This window comes from Xenopus laevis, chromosome 9_10S (assembly GCF_017654675.1).
Source record: "Xenopus laevis strain J_2021 chromosome 9_10S, Xenopus_laevis_v10.1, whole genome shotgun sequence".
Lineage (NCBI taxonomy): Eukaryota > Metazoa > Chordata > Amphibia > Anura > Pipidae > Xenopus > Xenopus laevis.
In genome coordinates this window covers 92,036,956-92,064,866 of record NC_054388.1, presented here as the reverse complement: position 1 = coordinate 92,064,866, position 27,911 = coordinate 92,036,956, and the positions used below count along the sequence as shown (strand labels likewise).

General features: G+C 37.4%; 1 protein-coding gene across 2 annotated transcripts in view; it reads left to right on the top strand.

Moving 5' to 3' along the window:
• The window catches only part of elfn1.S (extracellular leucine-rich repeat and fibronectin type III domain containing 1 S homeolog), a 346,212-nt gene that overhangs the window by 253,780 nt on the left and 64,521 nt on the right, over positions 1-27,911 (top strand). For both annotated transcript variants that reach the window (XM_018239135.2, XM_041578290.1), the window contains exon 4: positions 19,608-19,761. The gene's annotated coding sequence lies outside the window, so the exon portion shown is untranslated. The remainder of the gene's footprint in view (positions 1-19,607; positions 19,762-27,911) is intronic.

Genomic DNA, 27,911 nt, shown 5'->3' with positions numbered 1-27,911 from the left:
AAGCAAAAATAGTATACAAAAATCAAATAAAAATAATAATAATAAGGTGAGCCCAACGTGTTTCGACCTTAAGGGTCTTCCTCAGGGGCACAAAATAAACAAAAAATCAAAAAGGCAATACATCTGCTAACTTACTATTTTTCCAAGCTTCAAACAAGATAGTTATCCCTGTATGACAATGAGTCACTGAATGTGCCCTAAAATCCAATATCCAGCTATAATTGGTAGCTCTCTATTATAGGCATGCAGTATATAAAATATGTGCATTTCAAAGATGTCTCTATACAGTATCCACCGAGTGAAGCAAGTGATCACAATCACCAGCTGAATGCAAGATGAAACGGGAAAGTAACTAAATGACTGCACACAGTAGCAAGTCCAATTGCGCAAAGTCATAAATATTCATCTGAGTTGTTGCTCCTTTGGAATCATTTAATGTGTAAGATTCTGCTGCTGCATGATTTACACACATAGAAATTATATGTAAATGTTGGCACATCAACTCTTATCCTGTCATTTCTCATCAAATGGAAATCACTTTTTCCCCTCCATCAACATACCTACTGCGTAACAGAGAATAGTACTGGGGACATTTACTGCTACCAACAAACTTCCATCCATGTGTTTTGCCATTTTTTGGCCCAGAAAGCAAACCTTAGTTTGTTCATTTATTTCTTTAACTCTTTGATGAATATGTCTAGGTACGTAATTGGTCAGTGCATCTTCATATTTTGAAGAATAAGAACACATACTATATGTATAATAAATATACATTCTTATCCATCCTACTCACCTAATAGTTCCAAGAAAATGACAGGAGCCCATAACAAGTGGTTTTTTTTATCTTAATTGTTACTACGGGCACCGTCAGAGCACATTCCCTTACCTCGACACAGTATGCAAAGTGTTATTTTGAGCTCAGTCCCAAGGCTTCAGTTCTGGTGTTCAGATATCTGCATCCAATTCTTTGCTGTGCTGTGTCTATTAATAGTGCTGAGCAGATCTGTCCCGTTTCACTTTGAGGAAAAAATTGGAAAACTGCTAAAAAAAATTGCGACATGGCAACATTTTATGCGTAACATTTTTTTTTACATGAGCAACTATTTTTTCACACTCCAACTGCATTAAAGTCAAAGGGTGTTTTATCTTTAGGCAACTTTTTTCTCTCTGCGACTTTTTTGTCTTGGCGACTTTTTGTCTGGATGCATTAAGTCAATGGCCATTTTTTTCTCACTCCAAATGCATTAAAGTCAATGGGCATTATTTCTTATGGTGCCATTTTTGTCTTGGCAATTTTTTTGTAAAAAGGTGAATTTATTTATGTAACTTGTAGGAGAATTTCACCAGGGAAAAACACACCTGTATTGTATTTAACTTGACAGCTGCCCTGTAGGCATCAGTTTATTCAGCTAATTGAAGAGTTCTTCAGTTTATAAATCCCAATTCCCTAATGTTATGAGAATGGGAACATGGGTAATGCTAAATGCACCGTATTTAAATATCTTACTGTGCAGGAAGGTTTGTACATGGACAAGCAGAGACTCATCATTTCTTTGTTCTATTATATTCTGATCAGTGCATAATTAGGTTTTTCAAGCACTCTTTCTTTATGGTTTTCATTTTCAATATAAACATGTCACATATCGTGGACATATTGATTTGCATCATCGCCTAACATTCATTTTTATTTAAATGGTGTGAGACATCTATTGTAAAGAAACAGAATAAAGGAGATGAGGCAGAATTTATAATAGGGTAGAGACCCTTGTGGTTGTGCAAATATATACACCAAGGGGCACATTTACTTAGCTCGAGTGAAGGATTAGAATGAAAACTACTTCGAATTTCGAAGGTTTTTTTTGGCTACTTCGACCATTGAAGTGGCTACTTTGACCTTCGACCACGACTTCGAATCGAACGAATGTCAAGTCAACTACATGAAAGTAAAAATAAGATGTAATTATGGTTATGCTTAATCCATGTAAGGAATAACTAAGTGGGAGAATTTCACACTGGGTTAAAGATTACATATTTATGGAGGGTAAATACTGGTTACTACAGCTTTAAGGAACATGTTATTTTTCTTCCTGACAGGTTAGGAAAAGTAACAGCACAATGAGGCTTAGTCATGTACTGTCTTTCTGTCACCATCACTTATTGGAAAATGCTGATATCACAATGTGTCTTGTATTGAATTATACAGCACCAAGTCTTAATAATTGTGCAGTCACAATGCCATTTAAATGATATACCTCTATTAAGCACTGACTTTTTCCTTTTCCAGGGAGGGTAGCATTTCATAAAATTTGCAAATAAATTGACCCTTGTGGGTATGTGTGGGACATTTTAAATATTTAATAGAACAAGCATTAGATCGACATGCAAGAAGGTCCCTTTAGCTGAAATATTTATAATTATATCAGTTTTCAGAATTCCAACATTTCAATATTTTGCCTGCATGCTCTGCTTTGGAGATTATTTTTCATCCTTGATTAAAAATGCATAATGATCTGCATAATGTGTGTAGTATCTAAGATCAAGTATTGAAAGATCAGAAAATAGTAAACCTTAGTGTATGTGTGTATTTTGGGGGAATATAATATAATATAATGTATATATTTTTATGCTTCCCATGTTATATTTACATATTAATCAGTACTTTACAATATACGTATGTATCTGTATGCTCAAAAGTCCACTGTAGAGAATAAGGGAATAGTTAAGTACAATTTTTTTCAGATTCCCCCCCCCCCCAGTGGGTTTTCTCTTTATTAGCAAACAGTTGATTCACAAAACATGGCAGGTACTTTGGTAACCAGAACCTAATTGCTAGCTTTTGTGACTTAGTAACAAAGATCAAATGTTCAATGAAGGGATGCACTGAAGCCTTCTTTTTTAGATTTGGCCTAATACCTTATTTTTGTTATTTCAGAAAATACATCAGATGTTAAAACCAGTCTCATTCTGTTGTGCATTGTTGCAGCTGAGCACTTAGCATACAGCCAAATCCTGCAAAAAGTGCTGGCAGTTCACAGTTGACCTCTCAAACCCTACCCCAACTATTCAATCCCAGCCAAAAAAATAAAAAATCTCCCTTACTCATAGGATGACCTGCTTGCCTTCTGCCAAGTATGTAACCCCATCAGCTACAGTTGGAGAGTTCTTATTGGCCGGAAACTGAATTATTTCAGAAAAACAGCAATAAACTGAAATCTGATCAAACAAATAAGCAGAGTGTAATTTGGTTTTTCCTTTTTTATTATATTTTGGTAATCAGATAGTTGATAAAAATAATTCTTTGCTCGAAGAACTGTAAGAAAAGGCACTTTTCTAATCAAGGAATGTAGGGGCAGTAATGCAGGGCCTACCTGCTATTTAATCCAATTCACGTTCTCCAAGTGAGATTGATTACAACCCTATTAAAAATACTAAGAAATGGGAGAGCAATTTATCTTGTGATTTACATTACCAACGTTTCCAGGAGGAACATTTCTATATCAAAGAATTGATTCTTTGCAGTATGGAAACAAAAGCAGCCTGAGTACACTTCTTCCCTTATTAAAGGACATGTAAAGCCTACATTTTCCTATCATGTATTTAAGTTGGGCATATCTTCCCCACCTGAGCCACTTCATGTGTACTGCATATATCCCCCTCCATTTGCCAGCACCATCACTTTTTCATAAAACATATAGCAGCTTTCCCCCGATGGCCATTTTCCCTCTGACATAATCAGTAACATTGACATCTGTAAACAGGACATGTATGCTGTAAAGTTCAGGTTTAAACAGGCACAACACTCTTTGTTAAAAAGTTCTGCTGGGTTTGAGAACTGTAAAGGAAAACTACACCCCCCCAAACAATGTAGGTAAAACATATAAAAAGATAAAACAGCTCATATGTAAAATCCCGCTTCATGTTAATAAACCATTAAGGGATTAGTTTGAGTGGGTTAGAGGAGTAGAAGGATGTCTAAGTGATTAAGGGGATGCTGCAGCCTTACTGTTAACCTTTTAACTACCAGAGTTGCAGGTATCTAAAGATTTCAAAGAGTTTGTTCACTGATTAAATTTTTATGTGGGGGGTTTACATGTCCTTTAAAGAATTTTAGATGGTGCCTTCTGCTATTCTATATTAGATTGAAAGGGGCCATGTAGGCAACATTAGTCCTGATTAAAGTGGAACAGAAATTCCACTGTAATCTTTCAGTTTATGCCCAACAAGAAAATAGCTACCTTTTGGGGATAGCATGCAAGCAGGGCCATTAGTTAGGCAAAACAAGCAACAGTGTATCTAAAGCTGTTGATCAAGGCCCCACTGTAAAAATATGCCATTCTGACCTAGGCCTAATCATAACTTTCATTAATCTCGATGCATTCTATTTCCCAAAAAATTGGGGCTACTTGACAGGATTTTAAAATGTAAGATTCTGTTTGCTTGCAAAGGATAAAAGGAAAAAAATTAAACATTTAGCCCCATACATATTTATTTTTCTTGGAAGGGTCTGCAGCTTTGGAATAGTCTGTATATATGTGTTTGCTAAATAATGGGCTGCGCCATTGATAGGGGGCAGACTTCAGAGAGAAAGCCGATATGCTCATAATTTTTAACTGTGTAAGGGAATGATAAATGTATTTCCCATTATATTGCATTTCCAAAAGTTTGGCCACTTAAGGGCACCTTAGTTATACAGGAGCTATACTCAATTACCTAATTATCATGGGTTTAACCACAATATATAAGCTGAGCACATGTGTGCTCGGGTCCATTTTGTTAAGCCCCTTACCTGAGCAGGCAGGAAGGGAGAAGTTGAACCTAGACAGTGATTGGCTAGATCACTCGAATACATCACTCTAGGAGTGATAGATAATCTATTTGTCTGAGCAGCTGAGGCTCCACCAAGAAGTGGGATTATGGGTACCAAGCATTATAGTTTGCTCCATTTGGGGAAATGGCTGAAAGCTGGGTGTACCTTCGTAGACAGTGTTTATGCTATCCTTCCTGAGGGAATTTCATAACGTTTGCAAAGAGAACAAATTAGCAAACAATTAGGAATAAAAAATGTGTTGCAGTGTTATATTCTCTATCAGGTTTTTATTGCATTGTGAATCTTAAGCACGCATTGCAAACCTTTGACTTATACTTGAAGGTGGCCCAAACTTTTGGAGCAAGTGTAACAGACAAACGTATCACAAACTATAAAATTCCCAACTGCTATCCTACTGTTGATTGAGGGGCAAAATGTTCACAGAGGCAAAACCGTACACTTTATTTGCATTGCAAACAATTTTTTTTTTTTTGCATTAGTGACCAATATTACATTCCTCCAATACACTTGTAAAAATAATGTTGGGTGCCAGTGGTTCTTAAAAGTAATTGGATTTTTTGAAGAAATTACAAAGATGAAAAGATACTTCCTTAGTACGCATATGTGGTCTTTTTCTCATGTTGTGTAAAATGTGTATTGAATCATTACCAGCAGTGATGTTGCCTATAGCAACCAATCAGCAATTAGATTTCAACACTTAGAAAACTAAATCAAAGATCTGATTGGTTGTTATGAGCAACATCCCTGGTAATGCTTCACTCCACTTTTTACACAGCATGATAAAGAGACCATAATGTTCATGGTGTAATATCACAGTACACAGTGGGGGTCGTTCATAATCTCTGGGCAAATTTGCCCATGGGCAGTAACCCATGGCAACCAATTAAATTGTTGCATTCTTTGTTCTACCTGCAGCTCACAGTAAAATGCCAATCACTGACTGGTTGCTATGGATTACTGCCCAGTGTTGATAAATGAGTGACTGTGAATTCCACAATGGGTTTTACTTTCTCCAGAGGTACACTAATGTATCTGCCTCCAGCCTACCAGGATTCTCACAATGTTATCCATGGGATTTCACTCAGTCCTACCCACCTAAGACCCAATAATCTGGTGGGGGGTCATCTATAGGGATGTAGCGAACCGCCGATAATGTGTTCGCGAACACCGGCAAAAAATGCGAACAGTTCGCGAACAGTTCGCGAACTTCGAACATCCGAAAATCGTTCGATTCGAACGATCGAAGGATTTTAATCGTTCGATCGAACGATTTTCGTTCGAATCGAACGATCGAAGCCATTCGATCGAATGATTTCATTCAATCCAATGGCTTCGATCGTTCGATTCGAACGAAAATCCTTCGATTTTAGCGATCGAATGGTCGAATGGTCGAACGATTTTGACGCTAACGCCTATTGGCGAACGTCGCGCGACGTTCGCGAACTTGCGGCGGACGCGAACAGCCGATGTTCGCGCGAACAAGTTCGCCGGCGAACAGTCCGCGACATCCCTAGTCATCTAGGGAACTACCACACTATAAACAGTGGAGCATGAGACTGCTCTTTTCAACTCACACTGTTCACACTCATCTCACAACTCTTGGAGGCCTATTTGTCTAATAGTCTCCTTTTTGTGGTTTTAGAGGTTTTTGAAAGCATGACTAAATTCACTCTCTATAAATTTAAGAACAGAATTTAAAAAGCAAGAATTAAAAAACAGTACTGACTGATCCAAAAAAAAAAAATGAATACCGCTAAAAACTTTAAACGTCTGGGTATTTCGGACAATTCCTTGAAGAAAAAATTAGAAAAACTCTAAAAGCCAGAATTCATTAAAAAGGTCCAATAGGATCAGTGCAACTACCATTGACTTCTATAGGACCTCAACAACTTTTACCTTTATAAAAAGTTTTAAGAAATATAGGAAAGCCAGATTTGTGGAAAAATACATTTGAATGTTAGTAAATAGGCCCCCTAGACTATGCTCCAACTTTACTAAGGTTTAAGTTACCTTACAGCTCAGTCTTTCTACTAAGGCCTTCTGCCTTAGGCTCAACAGCATGTTGCAGCACTAGTAGGGGACCAAAAGAAAAAAACGTGTTAACTCCTCTTGCAGAGACCAGGAAATATGAACTACGCTCACTACCCCTGGACTAATGGAAATAGTGGTGGTAGTAAACTGATAGTAAACTCCTTCACCAGAGGACCCTGACAAAATGTTAGATCTTCAAAGGGTCCCAACATTTGCTTTGCCGCGACTTTCGCGAATTTCCCACAAAATTCACTATACTGGCTGAAAATTCGCAAAGGCTAGTTTAAGATGCATAAAAACCAGGTGTACTGCCAAACAGAGCCTCCTGTAGCTGCCAGTCCACATAAGGGCTACCAAAGAGCCAATCACAGCCCTTATTTTGCATCCACAGCAACTTTTTTCATTCTTGTGTTGCTCCCCAACTCTTTTTACATTTTAATGTGGCTCATGGGTAAAAAAAGTTGGGCACCCCTGGTTTAGATATGCTGTATAAGGAAGCAAAGCCACATATGTTATCTAGGGGTCCACCAACACGAATGTCAATCTTGCATTGAACTGGATAGAAGTTTGAATTTTTGCTTAGTGAAATTTTAATTTTAAACGCCATGATAAAACAATTCAATAAGTTTATGCTGAACCGCTGCAAGATTTCACAAGCGCAGCTCACTCGCTTCTTAACTAATTAAATTAATCTGGCAGATTCTTTTGATTTATCTGGAAATATTGCACAACCTTTTCAAAAGAGTGACACATTTGCAGCTTATTAAAAGAAGCTCCACCACATGAAAATGTCAGTTTATATTATGCTACAGTTATAAAGACAGTTATCCTTAAAATAAATGTAATTTTTTTTAACTTAAAGGGGAATTCCCCTTAAGATGTACAGTATCTAGAAATGCATTTGCTGTGTTATTTGCAGGGTTCAACATAGATAGGAACTTATTTGTACAAAATGAGTATACTCTGAGACCTCAAGGCTCTTGTTATGCATGATATTCATATATTATATATAGCTTTTACCTACACATAATTTGTTTTACATGTTCAGTTTTATTCTTATGAGGAACTATTTGAGGCTATGTCAATTTTTATGAATAGAAACTGGGAGGTATTGCCCCACGTACACTGATTCCTCTATTCAGGCAAATATCTTTCCATATTTAAATTAAATACCAAGTTTCCAGTTATTTTCATTTAACTTGAATACATTCAAGCACAACTTATTTGGTGCACTCATCATGTTCAAGCACAGATTCTAGAAGAAACCCTATAACTGGATGGGTTCAAGTACTACTATAGTCCCTGTGGTAGCTTGGTCAGTGGAAGATAATGCATTAGAGCACTCTGTAAAAATGTAATCAAGTTAAATTGGGGTATACTGAATGCCTGTAATTTCTCATTGCTTTTATATTGCATTTTCTTTTCTGGTTTCTGAAATATTATGCAGTATATCAATCCCAGGGGAACATTGAGCTTCTTCATCAGTTCAATACAATATCCATAATTTCTTCATACCATTCCATAACATCACAGTGAATCAGATATATCAGTAAGTTAGTCTAATGCATTTCATGGCTACCGACTACATAATCCTTGCTAACATAGCTAACTTCTACACATGAGCAATTTAAAATACCTCAACCCAAACTTTCCTCTAACTCTAAAGGGTGAGGTATACATTAAAGGAAAATCTTAAAACCACTCCATATCGCAATTAAAAACAAAAAGATGTAAATACCAAAAAAATATAAACAGATAAGCAGATGGTACAATGGGATAAAACACGTCCCCATAGCGGCTCCACAGTGGGGGAGGGTAAAAACCCTCTTTAAATAAAAATGAATTGTTGGACAATATATACTGTTTTAAATAAAATGGATGAGTATAGTGATCCATTGTAAACCATCTGAATTCTACTGCTTCATTATACTAAGTTTTACCTGCAACTTACTTGCTTTCAAGGTTAGCACTCCCAAATACGGTTGCCCTTTTTATTGGCTGGAAAGGGTGGGAGCTATAACATGGAGCTTGCCACTGCTACTGTTAAAACTATAAGTGTAAAATGTATAATGAAATATAATGAAAAAGTTGAATTGTTATTGAATCAAAAAAGTTGAGAGTAGGACTGGCCAGACCAGGGATGACTTTGACATAGTTGACCATCTTAAATATATTCAACAATCCTTGTTTTGTTAAAAAGGGGGATTTTTTTGGTTAAATGCAGAGGACCTCTTGTATTTGTCCTTATTCAAAGATCCCATCTTCACTCACCCTTTGAACGCCATTTTGGATTGGAGGCAATGGACCCGGGAATTGAGCTTTTATAACTGAATTTTTTGTGAGATGTTAAGTAGAAATATATATGTGTGGGTTTTAGTTTAATTATATTGTTTATATTAATCAGAATACATATGTAAGAAGTAATCTATATTCTGTTTATATTTTTTGGTAATTATTGTATATCTTATTGTATTCTAGTGTGATATGGAGTGTTATTATAAATATAACCTTGATAGAGGGGTTTTTAACTGATCATGTTCAAAAATAAGGTATGTCTCTGATGAAGTAGAAAGTTGAAAGACATACTAATTGATACATTCACCACGATTATGATTTTTGATCTGAATAAGAACAATATGACTGGGATTGCTAGAATGCATACTGTATACCGCATGCACACTGGATGTGGAATGGCACTGTTTACCTTTGATTGCTGGACTATATTCTTGCGGATTAGGGAATTACAGGGGGGCTTTGGGAAGACATACTGAGAACAATAAAAACTACAAGCTGAGCTAATAATACCTCAACAGAAGCAGTAGAACACCTAGCAATAAAAAATAAATAAATACATATTAGATTTCAGTTTAAAAAATGAAGTTATCATGCCTTCAGTAAGCTTCCCCTTCATGCAAAAAATCAAATCATTACACTAAACGTTATTTTCTAGAAATGCAATTAGATATAGTAAATGAAAAGCACAATACTGTGTTTCTTTAGCTTTATAAAGCCGAAGAAAGTTCTTGCTTACGTGTGAGAATCATTACATTTTACTTATTTCCCTGCGATAGAGATTTGTTCTTAAGCATTAATGCCTTGACCCTTTGCTAATATTAATACCCAGCAGCAAGATAGCTTAGCTATGGCTGATTCATCAGGCATACTTTGGCCCCTTAAATAGCCTTGGCTAAAACCTATTTCTTATTAAACACTCTGTATTAAATTGCCTTCAATATCTCAAGGCCCACAGATAACATGAAATCAAAAGAAAGTAGTAATTAAACATACATTTTTAAAGCATTGTCCTGCCCTCAACAAATGTGTAGGAGTAGGATATTAGGGCATTTATCACTGCTGCCCATGGTTCTTTCTTTATTTTCTCTTCTGCTTTCAATAATTTTCTAGGCACACTGAAAAATGATAAGGAAGAAGGTCATTGACATGAGAATATTTTCATATCATGGGATTAAAAAACACTATAGGAAATAATCTTGCCTTGTAATTTATCAGTAGTTAATAGGTCTGGATGTGCATTGTATAAACACTCATTTTGCACAATGCATGAATAAAGGTTATCCTTATATTTTATATGTAATCACTATTTTTTCTGCTGGAGACATCTCTTATGTAGGGTTGCCACCTACCAGTTTTGACCTGGACAGCCAGGTTTTTGCATGGGCTGTCTGGGTCAAAACTGCATTCCCAGGGGACCATTCTCCATCTATGCTAACTTAAATACAATTCTTTATGTAGCTACAGCCAGCAGTTTATGTGCCCTTTAGGTTTGGCAAAATATTTATGAAATGGAAATACAATGTGGTCTTTAAATATGCAAAACTATCCTGGCAAAATACCTAAGCTTAAAAAGAATGGAAATCATTTTCATTTTGGCTAGAATGTGTGTTTTTGAGATTCCGTAATACAGAAGTGCAATTGTGGACAGAGCCTGTAATGATCATTATCAAATAATGAAACATTTTAGACTGGCAACACAGCCCACTCCATTCTGTAACCTGCAGCCACTTGTGACTCATTAAGTTGCAGAATGTGAGTCTAATAACAACACAAAAACCCCTACATCTTTCCCCATGCGCTTGACATGCACAGCATGGATGACCTTCTCTCCCCAGAAGGAAAAAAAACATAAGATATGAGCCTGAATTGCAGCTGGAAATATAAAATTAGAGGAAATATCACAAAGTCAGCAGGCTGGGAGGAAATGTTTCTTTATAAATACATTTAGTACAACTGGATGAGAATTGAATTCCCAGGGAGAGAAAGGATAGCTTTTTAATAAATCTGTTATTATCCCTATTGTTTCAGTCTGTTGAACACAGCAACCAAATTGGCCATGATTTGCTTTGCACAAGGTTAGTTATTAAAGGTAGATGTCTACTTATTTTAGCTCGAGGAATCTTTTTGTACCTTGTTCTGCCACCATAAAAGCATTTTTTGTTATTCTCTGAGGCTTGGGCCTCTAACATAGAGTCATTTATATCACAATGTCTTTTAAACTTCCTTGTGACGTGTGGAGAAGGCTATATTCAATAGCAACCAAAGTCATTGTCCAAATTTTTGGGTGCTTCCTCACATAGTTACATAGTTACATAGTTAAATTGGGTTGAAAAAAGACAAAGTCCATCAAGTTCAACCCCTCCAAATGAAAACCCAGCATCCATACACACACCCCTCCCTACTTTTAATTAAAATTCTATATACCCATACCTATACTAACTATAGAGTTTAGTATCACAATAGCCTTTGATATTATGTCTGTCCAAAAAATCATCCAAGCCATTCTTAAAGGCATTAACTGAATCAGCATCACAACATCACCGGGCAGTGCATTCCACAACCTCACTGTCCTGACTGTGAAGAACCCTCTACGTTGCTTCAAATGAAAGTTCTTTTCTTCTAGTCTAAAGGGGTGGCCTCTGGTACGGTGATCCACTTTATGGGTAAAAAGGTCCCCTGCTATTTGTCTATAATGTCCTCTAATGTACTTGTAAAGTGTAATCATGTCCCCTCGTAGGCGCCTTTTTTCCAGAGAAAACAACCCCAACCTTGACAGTCTCCCCTCTAGGGATGTAGCGAACGGCGGAAAAAATATTCGCGAACATATTCGCGAACTTGCGTCAAAAATGCGAACGGTTCGCGAACGTCGCGAACCCCATAGACTTCAATTGGAAGGCGAATTTTAAAAGCTAGAAAAGACATTTCTGGCCAGAAAAATGATTTTAAAGTTGTTTAAAGGGTGCAACGACCTGGACAGTGGCATGCCAGAGGGGGATCAAGGGCAAAAATGTATCTGAAAAATACATTGTTGACACAGCGCTGCGTTTTGTGCTGTAAAGGGCAGAAATCACACTACGTCACTCAGGTGATGTTTCTGGACACGGAATGTGAAAAAGCTCACACAGCGAGGTGGCACTTGGTTAAAGACTGGGCAAACAATGCCTGCAAGGGCAACGTATACAGTAGTGGATACGGATATTATATATTACAATATATTATTGCTGCTGTATCACTCAGGTGATGTTTACGGACACAGAATTATTATTGTTATTTAGACAGAATGTGAAAAAGCTCACACAGCTAGGTGGCACTTGCATACCTCCCAACTGTCCCTCTTTTGACCACTCAACCCCCTGTCCCTCTTTTGTACTGGAAAGTCCCTCTTTTCTCTGAACTGAACAGCTAACTTAATTAGCTTTTGGCAAAGAGCTCAGAACAGCTAACAGGTGCAAATAAGATACTTTGTAACAATTTTGACTCTGGTTGGTGCTGGTAGTGATGAACTACTAGGAGGAGCAGCACACCAGTCCCACTCCCCAACACAGCTAGACTAATAGCACTGGGCTCTTATAGTAGCAAAGTAAAAAAACAAAAAAGAAAATAAAAGCAGTCCTTACAAGGACTATTGGGTTACAGGCAGCAGTCAGCAGATGAGAGATCAGCAGCAGGACAGCTGCCCACAGCAGCTACATACAGAGCACTGCAGTAGAAGGTAGATTACTAGCCAGCAAAGCTACCTAACCTAAAATGTCCCTCAAATCCCTGCAGAGTTCTGTCCCTACAATACAGAGCAGTTATCAAGTAGATTACTAGCCAGCAAAGTTACTATCAACTGTTCCTCAAATCACTAACCAGCTCTCTCCCTACACTAGCTCTTCCAAGCACACACAGGCAGAATGAAAAAACGCTGCAGGAAGGAGAGTGGTCCAGGGGGTGTAGGGGTGGTCCAGGAGGGAGAGCTTCCTGATTGGCTGCCATGTATCTGCTGGTCTGGGGTGAGAGGTCAAAAATAAGCGCCAGCTAAGGCGAACCCAAATTAGCGAACGTCGCGCGACGTTCGCGAACATTCGGCGGACGCGAACAGTCGATGTTCGCGCGAATTAGTTCGCAGGCGAACAGTCCGCGACATCCCTACTCCCCTCATAATTTAAGTCTTCCGTCCCTCTAACCAATTTAGTTGCACTTAGTCTCTGCACTCTCTCCAGCTCATTTATATCCCTCTTAAGGACTGGAGTCCAAAACTGCACTGCATACTCCAGATGAGGCCTTACCAGGGACCTATAAAGAGGCATAATTATGTTTTCATCCCTTGAGTTAATGCCCTTTTTTATGCAAGACAGAACTTTATTTGCTTTAGTAGCCACAGAATGACACTGCCCAGAATTAGACAACGTGTTATCTACAAAGACCCCTAGATCCTTTTCATTTAAGGAAACTCCCAACACATGCCTCATTCTATTGGGGTGCTTCCTGATATATGGTGAAGATAAATGTAGCACCCAGTATATATCCTCTAGTCCCTAGACTCTAGTGCAGTGGGGCCTGGATCAGTGGGTTTTTTTTTTTTTGCTCAACCTGAATGCTAGTTATTAGTGATGGGCCAATTTATTTGCCAGGCACAAATTGGCGGCTAATTAGATTCGAGAATTTCTTTTGTCTTTATTATGGTTCTTTGGACATTTGTAATAAAAATTTGCATCCTATTCCTATATTTGCACCAAAGAGTAAGAGCACTAACAAAGTTTCGCTAGGCAGAAATGAAGGCTAGCAAATTTTGCTATGAAATTCTCACACTGCCGAAGCAACGCTAGCAAAAAATTTTTTTACCTTAAAGGAATTGCATCTGTTCTGAACTTCTTTAATTCATTCAAAATCACTTTTCTCTTTCTGTTTTTCTTTAATAATTCAAACGTTTTACTGATACTTTTATTATTATAATTACTTTTGTTGTGTCATTTAAAAAGTGTAGAATGAAAGGTTCATGCCCACAAATTTGCTATCACAGTATAATGTTCGCTAATCATTTGCAACTGGTGCATTAAAACGACGATGAGTCATATTCTGGGTACAGGATGAACATAATAGTTGCTGATGAAAGAGCTCCTGAAAATGTCAAACATTTTGTACAAAGTAATTAAGAGACAAAACTGTAGTTTTTGGAAACAAACCTAGAAACAGTATTCTACCCACTCTCCTATCCATACTTTTCACTGCTTTGTCAGACTTTTCCTTTATTATGTGCTATTGGCACTTTCAGTAGTCTCACAATGGTGTAAATTTGTGTAGCTTGTGCAAACAGTTTCACTCAAATAAGTGATCAATATGAGATCATTTCTCGTATAAGTTTGAATGTATATAAAGAATGAGCATGTCATAGACAGATGGTAAGGACAGTGCTGCCTTGTGTCCCCTGATGCTTTGTTAGCAGCCTCCTGCTTTTATTTGATGGATGGTGTTGAGCTGGATGGGCTTTCTAAATTAAACCTTATGTCTTAGGCTTCTTTTCTTGCCCAAGTTGACACAACCCTTTAGCAATGGTCTGTGCCTCTAAAGATGCCCCAGTAGCTTCCCATCCTCTCTTCTGCTAATTCACTGTACATGCTCTAGGCTGCAGTCACTTACCTGAGTTTATAGAAGAAACCAAGGTGGAGAGCTTAAAACCTTGAACACATACCTTTGCGGTACCAGGTGCTGTACTGAAGGACCCACGCCTGTTACAGGGCCAGATTATCCAATCAGAGCAGATATCAGCAGCACACCATAGATACGAACAAACATGTATTTTATTGCATCAAATCATTTTAAACAGGGCAACGTTTCGGGCCGCCCGGGCCCATTATCAAGCCTTGATAAAGGGCCCGGGCGGCCTGAAACGTTGCCCTGTTTAAAATGATTTGATGCAATAAAATACACGTTTGTTCATATCTACGGTGTGCTGCTGATATCTGCTCTGATTACCTGAGTTTATAGACCAAATCTTATTTTCTTGAAGATTTCTGATTAACCAAGCTATCCAAGATGCTGACAACTTTGAAGGCCTGAATCCTTACCAGATAATTATTTTTATAGAACTGCGACCCCGCTCAGCTGGTACAGAATATTTAGTATCTAACATAAAGAATTTATTTGTTTATGTCTTTATGACCGCTCTTTAACAAGAATATATATCCAGTGGCAAAAGGTAATTAAGGCATCTAGCAAAGCGACATGGGGGATGCTACTATTCAAGATCCATAAAATGTAACTACTGACTGAGTCTGGACTGAATTTTCTTGGCACATAAACACTGACCAGTCCTGTATGTTAACTGACCAATAGACCTGCAGGCGAAACAAGTGAATGCAGAATGAGGAATCATACACAAGCCGAAGAACTCTGGCTCCTACTCTTTTACTCATCTGTGGCCATGCACTTGTCAACCTGGTGCATCAGCAGATACAAATTTTCAGATCTCCACAATCAAAGCACTGACTGACACACTGATATTGTTCAGGATTGCTCTACCAGCATGCGTGTTTCATATCATTCTATAAGTACATGTATGGCTATTTTAAGAATAATAGGCTACTTTATTGTCTGCCCTAGTAGAGGATAACATCATTAGTAAAATAAAATATTTGCTTCAATTCTGATAAACTTCTACAGACTTTTTGTTGATCATGAAAGCATAACCAAATTAGTGCCTTCTTCCTTTCTTTTACTTTTAATTAGTATTTCTGTACAGCTCCCTGGCTGAGATGATATCTAGTGTACATCTATAAAACAGAACATTCAAACTACAATGGCTTTTGATCCTATCTGAAAGCCACCATGTACTTCACTGCAGGATTTTGTGCCTTTGGCAGAGTGACTGGGAGAAAACACCTTAACAAGGCTTAGCAGGCAACATTACTTTAGTTATAAATGATGCCGATGTAAGAAATTTTGATTAAACTCATAATAGAATCCTGCCAGCACTGAATGGAATAATATACATTTTTTGATTTAAATAATCACTTTTTTTCATGACCTTTCTACGGGCGATGTTTCACCATTTTTCTAAAATGTAAGTTTTAAAAATGGATAGACTTAATTTTCCTCCCTGCTATATAAGCTTTGCCAGGCAGGTTGTTGACTTTCTGAAGTGTTATCCTTTTAATACATTAAAGTTAGCAGCTAATACATTAAGGGGCAGATGTATCAAGGGTCGAATTTCGAGGGGTTAAATCCCTCGAAATTCGACTGGGGAATAGCATCGAATAGGTAATTCAGGTCGAATTTACGCGCCGGAGATTAGTCGAATGGGCGAATATTCGCACAATCGAATATTCGATCGAAGGATTTTCATTCGATCGAATGCCTTTTTATTCGATCAAAAACTTGGAAAACAAGCCTATGGGACTTTCCCATAGGCTTTTAAAGCAATTTGGTAGGTTTTAGGTGGCAAAGTAGGCAGTTGAAGTATTTTTAGAAGAGACAGTACTTCGACTATGGAATGGGCAAATAGTCGCAGCGTTTTTGCGCTCGATCTATTAGAATCATTCTACTCAGGCGAATTTCCGTCAATTCGATAGTTGAGGAGCACAAAAAACTACTCGAAATTCGAGCTTTTTTCCTTCTATTCCTTCACTCGAACTTAGTGAATGGGCCCCTAACAGTTGCTCAGTGGTTGCTACTTACTTTTCCAAAATTTTAGCAAGAAATAGTGGAAATTTTGTGTTGATAGTATAGTCTGTCTTTCAGGTTAGGTAGTAAACAATCCACAGTAGCAAACATACAGACCAACTTCATGTTCATCAGCTGTATAGGGTATAAGAGAAGAGCTAAAATAAAAAGCAGACATACAAATGTTGTGTCATGGAGGCAGAAGACATACTGTGGGCAGGTGAGTGTTTGGTCAGAGCGCAGACAAGAAAGAAAAAAGGTCATTCGTTTCTCAGATAGGAATGAATTCAATTCGATGACTCAGCCAGTCAATAAATTGTGCAGGAGTTCTAACGGGATCACTTACAGGACTTCTCTAAGCCATAAAAGAGACATAAATGCACAAAGTGCTAACATCAAGTAAAACATTTAGAATAGCTTTGGAATCTGACACTATGCCATGACCTTGCGCTAATAATCATCATCCTCATTATTAGCCCAATATATGATTAATGCTCTTTGTATGGAAAATGCACACATTCTAGGCTTTTTCCTTAATGCATACTGTTGTATGAGTGAATAGAGAGATAGATAGATAGATAGATAGATAGATAGATAGATAGATAGATAGATAGATAGATAGAAATATTGAATCTGCACTTTCATTAACGGTTGTTCACTTTTAAATTAACTTTTGAAATGATATAGAAAGTGATATTCTGATACAATTTGCAGTTGTTTTTCATTTTGTATTATTTTTGGTTTCTGAGTTATTTAGCTTTTTACTTCAGCAGCTCTACAGTTTGCAATTTCAGCCGCTATCTGGTTGCTGGGGTCCAAATGCCTAGTAATGAGGTACTGTTTTGAATAAGAGGTCCCCCTAGTGACCCCCATTTGATATTTGAAAGCTGAAAAGTATCTGAAGTAGAAGACAAGTAGTTTTAAAAAACTATAAAAAAAAACAAAAGCCCAGTTGAAAAGTTGGTTAGAATTAGCCATTTTATAACATATTCCAAGTCAACTTAAAGGTGAACCACATCTTTAAATATTTAGTTATGAGATTTTGTTAAAGAAGTACTTTACTTTATTTGAAAACACTACTTAATGGTATACAATATTTTTTATTATATTGAGAATTTTCTATACTGAGAATATAGTTAATCCCCTGAAATACAGTGTGTTTATAATAGAGATGCACCAAATTCACTTTTTTGGATTCGGCTGAACCCCCAAATCCTTTGTGAAGATTTGGCCGAATACCGAACCGAATCCGAACTCTAATTTGCATATGGAAATCAGTGCATCATGAAGTGCGAGGCAAAATCATTTTTTACTTCCTTATTTTTTGACAAAAGTCACATAATTTTAAAGGACAAGGAAAGTCTAAAACAGAATAAGGCTAGAAATGCTGTATTTTGTATACTAAATATAAACATGAACTTACTGCACCACAAGCCTAATCAAACAAATGATTTATGCTTTCAAAGTTGGCTACAGGGGGTCACCATCTTGTAACTTTGTTAAACATCTTTTCAAGACTAAGACTGTGCACATGCTCAGTGTGGTCTGGGCTGCTTAGGGATCATCATAAACAAAGCTGCTTGAGTTCTGCATGGCTGGTAAGTAAAGCGGGGGCTCCCCCTGCTGTTCATAAGTATGATTGTTTCCCTGCAGAGCAGTTAGGGACCGTCTGACAATTACTAACCACAGCAGTAAATGAAGGGAGAATTTCACTGCATACAGTCAGGTTTCTTATAAAAACGGTACACAATTTTTAATTAAAGTATATTGGAGATATGTTTCTTTTTCATTAAAGAAAGTAAAAATTTGATTTTATTTTTTTGCCTTTCCTTGTCCTTTAAGGATTTGGATTCGGTTCGGCCAGGCACAAGGATTTGGCCAAATCTGAATCCTGCTGAAAATGGCCAAATCCTGGCCGAATACCGAACCGAATTCTGGATTCGGTGCATCCTTAGTTTATAAGAGCAATGGGTACTAGGCTACTTCTGTTCAATGAAGAAGGGTCTCCAGACCAGCGGTTGTGTTATGTACCTTCATGCTTCCAGGCTTCTAACACAACATTTTGCCATGAAGTTGACATTTAAGTCTATGGGGTCTGCTTTGGTGGCACTAAAAAAAATGAGACGCTCAGAGTGCTTTAAATAGTACCATTGCCTGATATTGCAATGCTCAGCACTAGGTGGAGACAATTATGAAAACTGTATCTCTTGGAATGGTGGAGAGTAGCAGGCTGGACCTCCTAATATATATATATATTTATGATCCAGTCTTGGAGTTACTGTGGGTGCTGGGTCAAAGCTTTAGATCCTTGATAAAGGCCCAGGCATGGGCCGAAACGTTGGATGCACAAGTTGAAATAAAAACCTTTTTTTCTTCACTCAACATTGGAGTGCGGGTCCCTATTTGATTACTATATATATATATATATATATATATATATATATATATATATATATATATATATATATATATATTTCTTTTAATTAATTAATCCATTTGCCAAAAGCTAATTTTACACACTATCTTTCATAGACTATAGCATCCCTTTAAAGCTGTGCCATTTTAAACATTTGTTTAAATCCCCTTGGCATCTATATATTCAGTATCAGGCAAAAAAACAAACAAACAAATGTTTATGAACTTCCAGAATTACCAATGCAAAGCAGAGGAACATATTTTTACTCTCGTTAAAAAAACATTAATACCCAGCCAATCGCGCTCAAAGGGACAATAAAACAAGAAAGAAATAGTTTGGTTTTGTTATTGGCCAAAAACTACAGTATAAAACATATGTTTCTTTGCTTTTTAGGTTTGATTACCTATTTGGAAATTTTGGCTGCAGTCTGAAAAATGAAACAATGCTAATTTGCCAGCAGAGCCTGTTCATGTGGAAACCAGCACTGGACTTACTTATTAATCCCCAAACACCTTATTTCTTGAGATCACAAACATCACTCCGTAAGGTAAGATAAATAAATCTGATAGAAGAAGCCTCAGCCATGAGGTATCATTGTAACATGATGTCCTTGGAACTTACTGATCTGCAGTGTTCTATTTTTTTTCCTGACAAAATTGGAACGGGTTCTAATATTTTTTTTCCTTTTTATGGCTGGCAGTAGCAGGGATTTATCACTGGCAACCAGTTCAGCACAGTCCTTCCATTACAGCCAAAAGGGAAAACACTGTTTAGAGATATTTTATTTTCACAGGCTGAAACACGTCCATTATGTAAATTGGGAACAGAAGAAGTTGGAAACCTCGTATTTCTTTATTTCATTAACATAAATACAAGACTGAGAGTTAATAAGACAGAATGGAGCAATTCAAGTAGTTATAAAGGCCTTTCCTATGCAATTTAACAAGATTGGTGATTTGCTATGGACTGTGTGAGGAGAACTGAATGGAGGGGGCACACAATTCACTGCTCAGAATATTGTTTAAAGATAACATTTTCCAAACCACTCTGACAATCAGAACTGGAAATAGCAAAAATACATGAATGGAACAAAGATAGGTCCTGTTAACCCATTATAAGCCAAGCTTGTTACGTTTTATGAGACTTAACAGAACAAATAGTAATGAAGTGTCCAGATTTGCATGGGTAGTACAGAACATAGAGTACTGCCCATATTCCTGACAATAAATATTGAGTATTTTTTGCTTTTGCCTCAGATCTAACAAAACAAAATCCTCAGATCTGGTTTTCCCAACATCTTAACTTTTTTCAGATAAGCTCAAACCTTTTGCCATAAAAAAAGCATTTTGGAAAAAAGGACATTGTGCAGATGTGCCAAAACCAGAAGTGACTTCCATGGACAATTCCCATTCTATTGTGCCTGTAAAAATAGCTACTTGAACTAGGCAAGTTTTGTCTTTAGCAACATTGGGGCTATGTTTGAGATCAATACTATACATTTTTTAATGTATCCTGTTTAATGTTGGTCAGCGGATAAGGCAGTTGCAGGTCGAATGGCAGATTAAAGTGGGTAAAAATGGAGTTTGAGGTTGTGGGTGTGGGCTGAGGCTCCTGGTTGGGTTTCAAAACTTGAATCTGCACAGGACTCTAGCCTGAGATTCATCTATCTTAAGCCAGGTTGCAACTGAGTGACTGATAGTACCTCTGGTACCTGCACTTTAAAGGAATATTTCAGTGTAAAAATAAGAACTGGGTAAATAGATGTGCAAAATAAAAAATGTTTCTAATATAGTTAGTTAGGCAAAGATGTTATGTATAATGCCTGGAGTGACTGGGTTTCTAACACAATAGCCAAAACACTACTTCCTGCTTTTCAGCTCTCTAACTCTGAGTTAGTCAGTGACTTGAAGGGGGGCCACATGGGACATAACTGTTCAGTGAGTTTGTAACTGATCTTTAGCATTCTGCTCAGACGCAAAAGCAGCCAGTTATGGCCCATATGCTCCCCCCTCAAGTCACTGATTGGTAACTGCCTAGTAACCAAACAGGAAACCAAGAGAGCTGAAAAGCAGGAAGTAGTGTTCTGGCTGTTATGTTAGACATCCAGTCACTCCAGCCTTTATACGTTACATTTTTGGCTAACTAACTATATTAGAAATATTTTTATTTTGCACAGCCTATCTATTTACCCAGTTTTTATTTTTACACTGAACAATTCCTTTATGGCTATTCCTAGTTCTTTATTTTTACCAGAACTAGTAACAGTTGTAACCCAGCATGTGCAGTGGTTGAGTCCTAATGACACTGGGAGTACATTATGCATGAATGAACCATGTAAGGAAAATAAAGAAATCCTATTCATGAAACACACCATCACTGGATTGTCTTATTGTTCTTACATAGTTCATTCATGCACAATGTACTCATAAAATAAAACCACAGCCCTGTCGAGGAAATGGAATATCTCTAGAAACCAACCACACTCTTAGTAAGTGACTGGTGAGTGGCTGAACCCATCATGCCCTATAATGAATGTTTTGCAATGAGAATCACAGGCATTCAATCGCGAGAATGAATATTAGGCTTGCCACAACATGTTCCATGAAGCAGATGAGACTACCTGCAAGTTCCCTGCTGTCTGCAATATCCAAAGATTGTGGGTACTTAGGTTTGTGCAACCACGGGAGATCAGTTTATTGTTATACTGCAGGAAATGTTGGGCTTAGCTGTTAGTGTTCCTTTAAGTTTCATTTGTAATTTCAGAGAGCCATTGATCATGACTGTCATTTGTCCCTCAGTTAGATCTAATCAATTCAAATAAAATATTCAGGTCATTACACACCTGCAGTGTACTGTTCATAAAAAAAGTTCATTCACAGACATACACAATGAGAGCAATGTTATATCATAAGCCAAACAAAAAACAATTGGTTCAACCCCAACTATTATGATGTATATAATTATGCTGGCAAATATGGGTATGAGGACATTATAAACCTTGTTCAAAATGATTTCTAGTGAATCTGTCCCATTTCGCATTGCCAAAAAATTGGCGAAACGCCACAAGAATTCATGAAACAGCGAAGACTTTTACATGTGCAATCATTTTTACACGTGCAGCTTTTTTGTCCAAATTATAGTCAATGGCCGTCAAAATAGTTTTTATGCACGACAATTTTTACACACACAACTTTTTGTCACTGCAAATTTTTAAACAACAAATTTTTGCAGCAGTTTTGCAAAAACAATTCACAGGTGGTGAAGTGTGGAAATTTGCCGCGAATACATGCGTACATAAATTCGCCCATCACTAGTTTATACTTACATAGCATAAGAAATAAATTATCCAAATGTATTAAACTCAAAATTGTAGCCTTTTCTTGAGAAATAATCTAAAACAAAACAGTAAAGTGTGCCCAGTAGTGTGATACTGTTGGAGGAAGAAGCCACCCACCTTTTTTTAATCTATTTATACAGGGTGATTGAATAGTCAAATATATATCCTAAAGAAGTTTATCTTCACTTCCGGAACATTCCAACTATTATCACTGCCCCTATCTATTAAGTCTCCAATAGTGAAGAACCCCTACATTTTCCATCAACCTCACACTTAGTTGTACTTGCAAGATCATTTGCATGTATTCTCTCTCATAGGTATTTCATTCCCGATCACTGCTCTCCTCTCAGTGGCCCCTTATGCGCCACCTGGCATTCAATCCAACATCATTCTCTCCCATGTGGTTCATGGGTCTCTAGATTTGTGTCTGGAAATGTTCACAAGAAAGTTCCACAAACTAAAGGCCATTACATTGTACATTCGACCATTTACATTTTTCTTTTTTCAATAAAGGGCTCATTTACTAACAATCAAATTCTATAGGTCATATCTTTTGCTTTTTTTTTCCATGAATCTCAAAAAATTTGTAGTTTTCCTGTTTCTTAAAAGTTCAAGATTTAATAAGTGGTATAAACCATGAAAACCTCTAAAGCAAAAATTAAAAATAAAACTTGTTGAGGTCCTATAGAAGTTAGTGGGAGCTGCTCTGATCTTATCAGACTGCTATTAATTGATTCAGACTTTTTGAGGTTTTTCATATTTTTTTCCGCTAGAAGTTGTCCAGAAAAATCAAATTCTTAGAGGTATTTATATTTTTTCGTGCATCGTTCAGGTCTTTTTTTGATTCATACTTTTTATTTTGGTTTTAGAAAATGATTTCAAAAACTTCTGAAACCACTAAAATTTGAAAGGTGTCCACAATTATTTTTTTTGTTGTATTGGTTTGTAGGCAGCCATCTCAGGTCATTGTGTCGGATGATGTGCTTTCAGAAATTGCCAGCACTTAACAATGAAACTACTTTTAGATAAGCTATTTTTTCTCCTACTCACTGTAACTGGAGGATTTGTGACTTGGTTGAGCTTGAAGTGTGTGTTTTACTATTGAGTGCTATTCCAATAACTACCACTAGGTGGGGGCATTTTTGTTATGCAATGCAAGTTTCAGGGAGCTGTAATCTTGTTACCTTCCATTGTTCTGTTAATATATTGCTGGGAGTGTGATATTACTCCAACTCGCAGAGTGACTGAAGTTTATCAGGGTACAAGTCACATGGCTGAGGGCACCTGAGAAACTAAGAACATGTCTAGCCCCATATCAGAATTCAAAATTATATATTTAAAATGTTTACTCTTTTAAAAAAAATGTCAGGCAGGATTCTCCTGGAGGATTGCTATTATATAATGTATTTTGCAAAAAGAACATGTTTTTTTATGACATGTTTTTCCATGCCTCTTTAAGTGGGCATCGTTTTCAGCACCCAAATAGCCAAAAGCCTACTAGCTTAAAATACAGTAGGTGCAAGTGGCCCAAGAATTCCGCAGGTACAGTATGACATATTAGCAATACCATGTCTTTCCTAAGAAATGCAGGACTCTGCTGGGGTTGCACATAATGGAGATCATTTAGTAACATCTGCAAGTGGCATAGTATAATAATATTTTCCAAACATTTTTCTTTTCTTGTTCCCTCACCCTTTACAATAATTTGTTCAATTATTTCAACCCCTTCTGATAGAATGTATTGCTATAACTCCAGGTAACAGCATTTCTTTACTTGCCTTCCGTTTGCAAAACCTAAAACTGTTTGCGGATCCCCTCGCCCCCACCAATTCTGAAACGGAACATTCTGCTATGGCACTGCATCATTCACAGTCATAGAAAAAAGGTTTTTTTGTCAATCAAAAGCAATCTACTGCAGTCATTCTAAGCCATGTCAAGAAAAATATAGCAGCCAGAATATGTTTTCCATTCTTTTATATGATGCTGGCAGCTGGGCTTTGTCCTGTGATCCAAAGAGGCTTTAGAGCCTTTATTTAGAGTAACACCTCTTGAGCTTTTGGAAACCCTTGTTTCTTTGACTGAGCTTTGACAGAACATGCATTCCTGTGGACAAGAGGCTGATCTTTAGGCACAAGTGAAAGTACTGAAACAGCAGTGTAAGCATTGTTACTGTAGCACAACAGATTCCAGGAAACTGTACACTGTATGCAAGAACTTACTGCTACTTCCCATTATTATTAGCAATAGTTGGCTGCTCTTCTAGGCAGCAAGAGACACTGTTACCAATGAAGTCTGAATACAAGTCATCATCTTTTTCATTCTTATTGGATAACAATATTTAATTTATATTTAATTCCCATTGCTAGGGCACTAGGAAATGATCTTAGAAATCAAAATTTGCCTTCTATTTGAAGATATATAGTTACATAGTTACATATTCAGCACCTCCATACATACATAGTTCAGCCCCTCCAAATGAAAACCCAGCATCCATACACACACCCCTCCATACCTCACATAAATTCTATATACCCATATCTGTACTAACTATAGAATTTACTGTAAAGAACCACCTACGTTGCTTCAAACGAAAGTTCTTTTCTTCTAGTCTGAAGATGTGGCCTCTGGTACGGTGATCCTCTTTATGGGTAAAAAGGTCCCCTGCTATTTGTCTATAATGTCCTCTAATGTACTTGTAAAATGTAATCATGTCCCCTCGCAAGCACCTTTGTTTGAGAGAAAACAACCCCAACCTTGACAGTCTCCCCTCATAATTTAAGTCTTCCATCCCTCTAACCAGTTTAGTTGCACTTAGTCTCTGCACTTTCTCCAGATCATTTATATCCCTCTTAAGGACTGGAGTCCAAAACTGAACTGCATACTCCAGATGAGGCCTCACCAGGGACCTATAAAGAGGCATAATTATGTTTTCATCCCTTGAGTTAATGCCCTTTTTTATGCAAGACAGAACTTTATTTGCTTTAGTAGCCACATAAGGACACTGCTCAGAATTAGACAACTTGTTAACTACAAAGACCCCTAGATCCTTCTCATTTAAGGAAACTCCCAACACACTGCCATTTAGTGTATAACTTGCATTTATATTATTTTTGCCAAAGTGCATAACCTGCATTTATCAACATTGAACCTCATTTTCCAGTTTGCTGCCCAGTTTTCCAATTTAGACAAATCACTCTGCAAAGTGGCAGCATCCTGCATGGAACCTATAGTTCTGCACAATTTAGTATCATCTGCAAAAATAGAAACAGTACTTTCAATGCCCACCTCTAGGTCATTAATAAACAAGTTGAAAAGCAAGGAACCCAGTACAGAGCCCTGCGGTACTCCACTAACAACAGTGGTCCAATTAAAAAATGTTCCATTTCCCACCATACTTTGTAGTCTATCTTTTAGCCAGTTTTCTATCCAGGTACAAATTCTATGTTCCAGGCCAACATTTCTTAATTTAACCAGTAACCTTCTGTGTGGCACTGTATCAAATGCTTTAGCAAAGTCTAAGTAAATCTCATCCACTGCCATCCCAGAATTGAGGTCTCTACTTACCTTCTCATAAAAAGAAATTAAGTTAGTCTGGCAAGATCTATTACTCATAAAACCATGCTGGCACAAACTCATATTATTATGATTTTCTATTAAGTCCAGTATCTTATCCTTTATTAACCCTTCAAAAAGCTTTCCTGAAACAGACGTCAAACTAACTGGCCTATACTTTTGAGGCTGAGAATGGGATCCTTTTTTAAATAGCGGCACCACATTAGCAATTTGCCAGTCTCTCTGCACTATGCCAGACGTCAAAGAATCCTGAAAAATTAAGTTAAGAGGTTTGGCAATCACAGAGCTAAGCTCGCTTAGTAACCTGGGATGAATACATTTTGCCCCGGAACTTAGTTTATCTTAACTAGGGATGTCGCGGACTGTTCTGCGGCGAACTTGTTCGCGCGAACATCGGCTGTTCGCGTCCGCCGCAAGTTCGCGAACGTCGCGCGACGTTCGCCAATAGGCGTTCGCGTCAAAATCGTTCGACCATTCGACCATTCGGTCGCGATAATCGAACGATTTTCGTTCGATTCGAACGAAAATCGTTCGATCGAACGATTAAAATCCTTCGATCGTTCGAATCGAATGATTTTCGGATGTTCGAAGTTCGCGAACTGTTCGCATTTTTTGCCGGTGTTCGCGAACGGCGTTCGCGAACACATTATCGGCGGTTCGCTACATCCCTAATCTTAACATGTTCTAGTCTCTTTAGAATTTCCTCATGTGTGAACCATACATCATTAGTTGTATTACTAGAATTGGGACTATACAGAAGAAAACCTTCATTAACTGGTATCTCATTTGTGTTTTCATCAGCCAGCTGGCCCCCTCTGATACTAAAGGTCCCACCTTACTGATTCCTTAACATATTTAAAAAATAATTTTGGATTATTTTTACTGCTTGCTGCAATATCCTTTTCCATATTAATTTTAGCTTGCCTTTTAGCTTTTTTGCATGAATTATTGGCCTCCTTGTACCTTATATGAATTTACAAACATCTATTGGGGTGGCAAAGGACAAGCTTGGGTGAAACAAATCATTAAGGAGAGGTATGGAGAGACACTGGTTTAACATATTTTAAGAAATTATAGAAAAAAACTCCTTTTTTGTTCCTCCATCATTTGTTCTATGTTTTTGTGTTATATGAGCAGGTGTGTGTGCGTTTGAGTGCATTTTTGTGAATGTATGTTCACTTGCTGCCTGCCTGCCTTCATTCTATATTGAAGGAAGTTATTCACTGTGATTAAATAAAGCTGAGTTTCTCTCAAGCAATTAATACAGATGAAGGGTGATGCAAGGTTAAGCCACTGAAAAGGCAGAAGCAGTAAGGGGATTTGTGAGACTGTTACTAGAAATCTATGTTGGATTCAGTGCTATGTGGCTCTTTTAAATTTATGTTCATGAATGCTATAAATTGGAACCAGAAGAAAATGATTGTCTTAGGATTTAAATACAAAGTCTTGGCTTTAAATGTAGAAGCAACATTATTAGAAGCAATATTATGGGGCCGATTCACTAAGCTCGAGTGAAGGATTCGAATGAAAAATACTTCGAATTTCGAAGTATTTTTTTGGTACTTCGACCATCGAATTGGTTAAATTCGTTCGAATTCGAACGAAATCGAACGAATCGAACGAAAAATCGTTCGACTATTCGACCATTCGATAGTCGAAGTACTTGCCCTTTAAAAAAAACTTCGACCCCCTACTTCGGCAGGTAAAACCTACCGAAGTCAATGTTAGCCTATGGGGAAGGTCCCCATAGGTTTGCTAATCTTTTTTTGATCGAAGGATTTTCCTTC